Source organism: Cebus imitator, unplaced genomic scaffold (genome assembly GCF_001604975.1).
Source record: "Cebus imitator isolate Cc_AM_T3 unplaced genomic scaffold, Cebus_imitator-1.0 Scaffold455, whole genome shotgun sequence".
Lineage (NCBI taxonomy): Eukaryota > Metazoa > Chordata > Mammalia > Primates > Cebidae > Cebus > Cebus imitator.
In genome coordinates, this window is record NW_016107770.1 from 2,096,035 (window position 1) to 2,105,201 (window position 9,167).

At 34.7% G+C, this 9,167-nt stretch overlaps 1 long non-coding RNA gene across 1 annotated transcript in view; it reads right to left on the minus strand.

Annotated features, from left to right (window-relative positions):
- Positions 1-913: 913 nt before the first annotated feature.
- Positions 914-9,167, minus strand: part of LOC108291469 — a 19,779-nt gene continuing 11,525 nt past the window's right edge. Inside the window, exon 3 of the long non-coding RNA XR_001819915.2 lies at positions 914-1,058. This is a non-coding gene — a long non-coding RNA (uncharacterized LOC108291469). The remainder of the gene's footprint in view (positions 1,059-9,167) is intronic.

Consider the following 9,167-nt stretch of genomic DNA (forward strand, 5'->3'; position numbering starts at 1 on the left):
AGAACCAGTCACACAGTTCATGACTGGACACATTCCATTCCACACACACATAACCTTATGGCAAAGGTGTGAGACTTAGTGTTACAGTTTTTGTTCTGCATTGTGGGATAAGATTGCTACTATAATATTACAAAATATAATGGGGCATATACTGCAGCCTGAATACTAAATATCAAACACTTTTAATAATATAATATTAAAAAATATGAGTATGTATTAGAATCAAATTTTAGACATTAAATACTTCATAAAGGAATTATAACTAATAACGATAGGAAAGTTAGCATTTTAGCATAAATATTTAATCCAAAACATAGCAATTAAAATGATTGCCATTTATGCAAAAGTGCCTTCCATGTGTATTCAAAATGATTTGATGTGTATTATTTACTATTCACATGTTACACCTCTGCAAGCTAGGTTCCCATTGTATAGATGAGAAAATGGAGGCTCAGAGAAAGAAATTTACTCACAGTCACACAACAACCAACTTTGACAGCTGTATTCAGAAGAACCCAAAGAAAATAAGTCAGCTAATTATATTTTAATGTAAGCTAATGATGATAAACAACTATGAATCATAATAAGAATTATTTTCTTTTCTAGAAAATAGACTATTTTTTTAGTTCGATATGATTTTATTTAAAAATGTGTACAGCTGAAGGAGGGATCTGGTCTTTCATTAAAACAAACCAATTTTCACAGTATATATTTGGCCATTTTAGCTTTGTAGTGAATAATAACAGAAAAGGAAGTTTCTGTTCAAGATCCTCACTCCAGCTCGCTCAGCCACATGCTTGGCAAGATGACACATTTCCTGGTCTGAAGCTCACAGCCAATCTTCTCACCCAAGTGGAATACCAGTTCTTCTCCAGGCACATAGACACACACACACGAGGTCTTATTTTCACCACTCTACACAGGGCCTTGAGAATCCTTAATTCTAAAGTTGGGAAAAACGTGAAAGGTTTCCTTAACTCATTGTCTGCGACAAATCCAACTACCTTTTAACTCTTAACAATTCCAAGTATAAAATACTTGAAATTTATGAGATGCTCCTTAGACTATTTTTTTCAAGCAGTGTTAGGTTATCTAATAATGCAAAGTTGAGTGAAAAATAGAGAGTTGCCATATACCCCTGCTTCTACACACAACCTCCCCCACTATCAATAACCTGCACCACAGTGGTCCATTTGTTACAATCAATGAACCAACATTGACACATTATCATCACCTGGTAATGTCCGTATCTATATTAAGATTCTCTTTTGGTGTTGTACATTCTATGGGTTTGGATAAACGTATAATGACATGTTCCCACCATTAAAATATCAAACGGAATAGTTTTGCTGCCCTGAAAGTCTTCTCTGCTCTGCCTATTCAAAGTTATTCTATTTTGAATATTATCTCCTATATTATTTTTTAAAACCTTGTTACATCTCAGTTTCCTTAATTGTAAAATGAGAGTTAAAACTAAATTATCCCTTTGCTTCCTGCAAAGATATTATGGATGTATTTGTAAATAGTAAAATCTCTCTAATCTACAGAATTTTGAAAATAATACGGATTCAGTTTCTGAAGTCTCCTGTAACTTATTTGTTATTAGCTCTAATTCTGTGAAATTCAAAGGAACCCTTATGACACGCTGTCAACAATTCAGGGTTACAGGCCTGACTCTTCCATAGCAGTCGCAGGAGGAAGCTGAGCCCACCTCTAGAAAGTGTGGTCAGTGAATTCAATCAAAATTAATAATGGCAAATATTAAAGATGCCATATTCTCTCAAGGCCTTAAATTATATATCACTCTCAAGACAGATTTGACTTAAAGACAGAATTAGTTACATGAAAATAAATAATTTCACTTCAAGCATGGAGTTAATAACAGGGTCAGATCGAGCTGTAGCTAATCACTTATGCATAGCCAGCTCAACTAAAATCTGCTAAGCAAATTGTATGTAAGAAACATGGAAAATAGGAAAATGAGAAAATAGGAACTTGTAACAAAGTACAGTCCTTGCTCTTAGAGATCAAAGACAACACATGAGTAAATATGTATTCCATTAAAGTACGCCAAACTTTAAATAAAATATGTTAACTGTTGGAATAAAGACTATTTTCCCTTAATAGGTGATACTCAGCAAGACTTGAAAGTTGGGTGCCTCCAATTAACAGGACTAATGTAAACTACTACACGAATTGAATAAAGCTATAAGTATAATCCCAAAATGGGTCCTGGAACTATCGCCCCAATGAAATCATAAATCCTCTCCCACCTTTCTGGCCCACGGTTGTCTAGTGTGTGCATTCCCTTTTATTGGTCTTATCTTTGAGGCAAAGCAATTACATTTTGGGCAGGATTAACTCAATTACTAATCATGAAAACCAGTGCAGTGCTAAACTGTTTATTCCATTATCCAGCCGAAGAAAATTATTAAAAATATTTTTTGTGTGTGTGACAGAATCTCACTCTGTTACCCAGGCTGAGGTGCAGTGGCGTGTGATCTCGGCTCGCTGCAACCTCCGCCTCCCGAGTTCAAGCAATTCTCATATCTCAGCATCTCCAATAGCTAGAATTACAGGCACACACCACCATGCCTGTCTAATTTTTGTATTTTTAGTAGAGACGGGATTTTACCATGTTGGCCAGGCTGAGCTCGAACTCCTGACCCCAAGTGATCCACCCGCCTCAGCCTCCCAAAGTGCTGGGATTAAAGGTTTGAGCCACCACTCTTGGCCTAAAGACAATTTTATCTAGAACAATCATGGTGGCCACCCTTGATCAGCTCATGTACATCATTTTGAATGAACCTTTACATTACAGGTAGAGAGTGCCTAACTTGGTATTTTTCAGCTTTCTTTTTTTTTCATTGTCATTCACCTAAGGAGTATTTTAGGCTTTATTTTCCCTAACTGGCCTTTCCAATGAAATTTTAACACCTCAGACATTCTGTGTATCGCTGAAATCTATTGCATATCTGTGTTTTATACTTGAGACAAGTGTTAATTTGGTTAAAATCAACAAAAACTCTAAAAGCCAATTTCCATCCCCTTAGAGGCAATATTGCTTCTGTTGAGAATGCACGGGATAGATGAACTAATTAGTAGCCAAGAAGAAAGCATACAATATCTAGACACTTCTCTACTATAGCACTGTGTATACTCACTCATAATATGAATCACAAAACCACTGAGGGCCTACTTGTGGCCAGTACTATATAATACATAATTATATAATATTAAATAAGTATTATACAGTACTTATTTATTATTATATATCTTATATCAAAACAAGCATTTTTTAAGGCAAGCAGCACTTTATTTTTGTAATTTTCATCGAAGATAGAAAAGTGCATTGAATAATTTAGGTTTTGCTGAATGGATGAATGAAAAAGTGAATGGATGAGTGATTATTATATAACAGGACACAGGACAGTTTTTCTGCCCTAAAAGTCCTCTTTGCCCTGCCTATTCAAAAGAAATAGTCAGTGACCAGAGTCACTCACTACTGAGGAGTGAAGAAGTGATAATGTCTATCTGTATCAAAAACTATCTAATACAGAATTTTATATTCAAGTACTTAGTATCAACTAATTTCAGGAGCAGAGTGTGCACCTCAACTGTACCCGATAGCCAATCAAAGTCATATGGAAGTCAGCTGGGTTTATACAATGCAAACCTGCTTTCCTTATAGTGTGTATCTACTAATAGGCAACCACCAAGTATCAACTCTGCCTTTATTCCCAGATATGTTTAACAGAGACAATTCACTTTTGAAAAAAGTAAATTATTCTTGTACTACTTAAAGATTTTAACACTTCAAATGTTTGCCTCCCACTTGTGGGAAAGAAAAATTATAATCTTCCCAGCATTATCAATAAGTGAAACACTGGAGTGATTGTTTCTGGCATATACACATTTGCCAGCTGATTCTGCAGCTAAATGTCAAAGAGGAATTTGTCAAGAAAAGAGACTTGCATATATTGAATCCACAGCATTTTCAAAATCAGTACATTTCTTACATGAAATAAGCAAAATATTTATGTATACAGGCTATGAGTCATTCACAAAATGATGGTGTTTTCCCCTAAATGGCCTTTAAATATCAATCAGAGGCTAAGATTTTCCTACTTAATAAATTATTATTTTATTGCAATGGCACGTGAAGCTCTTTCTTTGTAAAATGGAGAGAATTCTCTATTGTGCTATATATATATATTTGTGTGCTATATAATATATGTACATATACATATGCTATATTTTTAAGGCAGTCTATAGATTATGAACTATGGAATCAAGGAATGCTATTACTTGTTTGTTTTTGAAGAGTTTTCAGGGGCCTTACCAAACTTGTAACCTTAGTGTCAAACACATACACACAACACAACACACACACACACATAGACTTGCATACTACACATCAATTTACATTTCCCACTTGAGTCACCAGATTATTACTAAGTGTACTTTCCCCCCCTTTTTTTGGAAAGTAAATGGAAGCATGATAAATTAATAGGATTCCTTTTTCATAGGGTGTATACTTGAACAGCAACAATATATAAAGTTAAAGTAGATTATGATGCAAAAATTAAGCTGATGATTATATTGTAGCACCTACTATTTTTAGAGTAAAGTTTGGCTATGAACCTTACAGTCAATTATTATGCCAGGCAAAGATTTCCAGAATAAAATTTTGATGTTTGTTGAAATCAGGTCACTTGATATTCACAACGCTGTAATTAATTTTTACTTTAAAACATCGGTATGCTGTTTTTCAAATCCAGGAATCACAGAGTCAATTTTACTTTCCTGAGCATAGGAGATTAGAGGAAGCTTACCTTTTCTCATCAGTAGGGTCAAAAAATACATTCCCTTACAAATTTTGCAAAATGCCATCAATCAGTGGGATAATTTTTAAATGTGAAGAGCTAGTCTCACACCCATTGATCCAAATTTTGAATTTATTTTGGAACATTAATGACTTTCCATGACCTTCCTGACATAGTTGTAAAGCAAATTTTATGCACATTTTTCTTAAATGTATGAAAAACAAGGAGTCTCATATCTTCATAAGGAGCTCCTATAGAATATCATTAGTAATAAAAAAAAAACAGCACATTATGGCTTTGGTTTAATCTTAAAACTCCCTGAAATTAAGAATGTATAACTTAAAATGGAACAAAAAATCATTGCCTGGAAAGCACAATTTAGCATTTAATGAAGAAAACATATCAAATTAGATTGAAGAAATCATCACATATGGTGTTCTTTGAAGTAAATAGAAACCCTTTTCATTACTCATTACTTACCCACTCTCCCTGTCAATGCAAAAGCGACTTACAATTTTACTATTTTTGAAATCAAGTTAATGATTTCAATAATATTTGCTGGTATTAAAACTTTTTTAAAGAATACAACAAAATTAGGAAAAATAATATGAAAGTAAAAGTTTCCAGAGAAGGCAGTTTAGGAGGAAAAAAAATTATAGTACTTTCATATTCAGTTACTATTTATAAATCTTTAATTCAATAAATTATATAAACTGAAAATTCAGAGTGACCTTTTCCAGCCTCTTCATATTACAAATGTGAATCAATTAAAGTTTTTAAAAACTAATTTTAAAATAAAATGTAATGTTTCCAGAGAAAAAAAGACTATGAAAATATAATAAATGGCCCTAATTATCTGCAAAAGATTTTACGTTTTTTTTCTCTAATTTCCTTTTGGGAGTTCACAAATTGTTTTATCCTATGAAATATGACTTCTGAAATGCAAGCAATGATGTTTTTGGGGGGAACTTTTTGTGACACCGAATGGGATAAGACAGTGAGGCGGCCATGTTTCTAATGTAGGCAGAGATCAATTTCTGTATCTTGGGTTTGATACTGTGTCCTGTTGAGTAGAACTGACAGGAGTAGGAGCAATCAATTACCCCTTAGTACATTGAATGGAATATGGGGAAAGCAGAAAGCTTATAGAGAGAACCCTAATGAATCAGAGAAAATGGAGCTTAGTGATGATGGTGCTCATTGTGTAATACCTACCACACCTGTCCTCAACAAACTCTTCTTCTCACCACTACCTTCCTGAACCTCTGCTTAATCATTGATTCTCCCCTGGTATGCAGATTTAGACAAATCTCCTTAAATAATGGATGAAAGAACTTCAACTTTGGTGCTGACAAATCAGGAAATAAATTCCAATTCTACCACTTAAGATCTGTGTAACCCAGTCCAAACCAGCCCTCAGCAATTTTGAAGATTAAAGAAATCATCATTTTGGAAAGTACCTGAAGTATCTTTTGTAAAATGCGGATTGAATCCTTTGCAGTAATGGACTAAACTCCTGTTCAGAGAAGGAACATTCAGTACTCAGGGCAGATTTTTGTTACAAGAAACTGTAAATTAACACACCCACATGATTTCTTGGGCACTTAGAGGAAGTTTGAGATCTTGGATTAAATTTCAGCCTGAAAGGGTTTCTAGTTGAGTGAATGTGGGAAAAACTAAAAATGCAAAGAACAAAACGTGATGGGAAAGACTCTAATCCCCAGTTCTAAAAAAAAAAAAAAAATTTCAGGATCAGCAGGGGCAAAGCTGCTGCTTTTTTCTGGATAGGGCACATATATGGCAAATTGTACCTTCCTCTTCAGAAGCCAGAACATAATGCAACACTGGCTGAGGAGTGCCCAAGTATTGTTTTAGGAGAGTTTCTCTCACCTCAAGGTAGTTGTGTTCTATACCTGACATTGGGAAAGGATCCTGAATGTTATACCAAAACGTTTTATAAATATACTTGATAGTAATATGGTCCTGAAGTAATCCTAGAGCACGTAAAGAAACTGTGCAGTCAACCACCATCAGGAATGAAAAGTACACAGGTCTCCCAGGTTTTGAGTTCCAACACCAAAACCCATAGCTAGAAAAGTGCTACACTGTTCATCACCACAGCTTTCTTCCTGCCTAACTTTTGGAAACATACTTAAGAGAATATCTAAGGATGTATATACTGAGCTCTGAAAATCCAGAAAAAAAGAATATTACTATATTTCATAGATTGCTCTTCTGAAACAAATCTTCCTGTCCATGACATATCTTAACCATGGAGAAATTCTAAGAAAGTACTGGAAACTTAGTAGTTTAAGGTAGCTCTTAGTCTGTGACACCCAGTCAGTTGATTAATTTTACATGTATACAGCTAGGATTTTATGTAGCCCTCTTATCAGCCCTCAAATCATCACAAACTTTGCAGCTTAAAATACCCATGCATTAACTCATAGTTTTTCTGTAGGTCAAAAATTGGCATGGAATGAGTAGGTCTTCTGTCTAGTATTTCACTGGGCTGAAATAAAAATGCTGGTCAGGGCTGTGTCCTCATCAGGTGTCTAAAGTGGGGAAGGCTGTAACCCCAAGCTCTCTCAATTTGTTGACATAATATTTCTTTTCCTCATAGTTGTAGGAAGCATGTTTTTTTATTTTGGCTTAATTTTTTTTTTATTTGTGCATGTTTATGGGGAACATGAGAAATTTTGTCACATCTATATACTGCATAGTGGCCAAGTCACGATATTTACAGTCCCCATCACCTGAGCACAATAAATTTTTGTCAAGTATAGTCATCCTACTTTGCTATCAAACACTAAATTGATTCCTTCTATCTTACTGTATGTTTGTACCTGTTATCCCACTTATCTTCATCCTCCTCTACTTCTTCTCTCTCTTCCCAGTCTCTGCTATCTATTTAGGAACCATTTTAATGTTGTCTTGAAGCTCATTATCTTAGGGCCACTCTCAGCCTCCAGGACCTACTGTCAGGTTCTTCCCATGTGGCTGTCTCCACTGGGCCTCTCACACTTACAATTTTTCTCACCAGGAAGAGTTAAATTCTTGTTTAGGGCACATCTGTTTGGGTCAGACCCACCCACAATATTTCCCTGTCAAAAATCAACTAATTTGTGACATCAATTATGTCTGCAAAGTCCCTTCATGACAACACCTAGATTGAATAACTGGGAGAGAAGAAGATTTGTGTGCAACAGAGGGCAGGAATCTTGGAGGTCATCCTAGAATCTGCCTAACAGATTGTTGCTAATGTTTTTAGAATATATGAATGCATTCAGTTACTCTATATGCCCAATAATTATAAAAATAAATACATTCATGACAGAAGATTGGCTACTTCATCTTCCACAATGCCAAGATAGAAGTAAATAATAAGTGCTCTAAGGGCAGTATTTTTTTCCCAAATCCTTCTATTTAGGGATAATAAGAGAACAAAGAGGTTTTGCAGTTTGATTCTACCTTTTATATTTTTAAAAAGTAATTCTCAGTCACCGATACAAATAATTTTTTTTTCGCCTTTCACAGTTTTTTTTTCAAACTGCTGACTGGGGAGGAAACAAAAAAAATTTGATCACTTGTCATTTTACATGCATGTAAAATTTGAATGCTAAATTGAAATACAAGTGCTAACACTGGATAAAGTTTGAATCCCACAAAATATTTCCATATATTAAGCTATTTGAGGAAATAATATTTCTGAAAAGTGAGTGTTAAGTTTTGTTTAAAGTAGTATTCATGATTCAAAATAAATCTGAAACAATATAAGTAATCTTACGGGATTTGAAAGCATCAAAGATAAATGGCTGTTAGTTTCTTGTTTTTGTCAGTTTTCAGTTGGCTTCCTTTCAATTATTCCATTGGTTTGGATTTAAAGGCTCTAAATATGGCATGCCTCCAAACTGATGAACTATACCAGAGCACATAATATAACTTTATCTTAGCTGAAAATGTTGTACATCTGTACAAAATTTATATTTTGATTTTTTTTATATGCTTAGAATAGCTTTAGTTTTATGATTATGCTATGTAAGGTTAGGGAAACTTGATAAAGTTTAGTCTTAGGATGACCCAAATAAAGGAGATTTTTTTTTGTTGTTGTTTTAAGATGGAGTCTTGCTCTGTTGCTCAGGCTGGAGTGCAGTGGTGCCAACTCGGCTCACTGCAACCTCCGCCTCCCAGGTTCAAGCAATTCCTCTGCCTCAGCATTCCGAGTAGCTAGAATTATAGGCGCATGCCACCATGCCCAGCTAATTTTTTGTATTTTTAGTAGAGACAGGTTTCACCATGTTATCCAGGATGGTCTCAATCTCCTGACCGTCATCCGCCCGC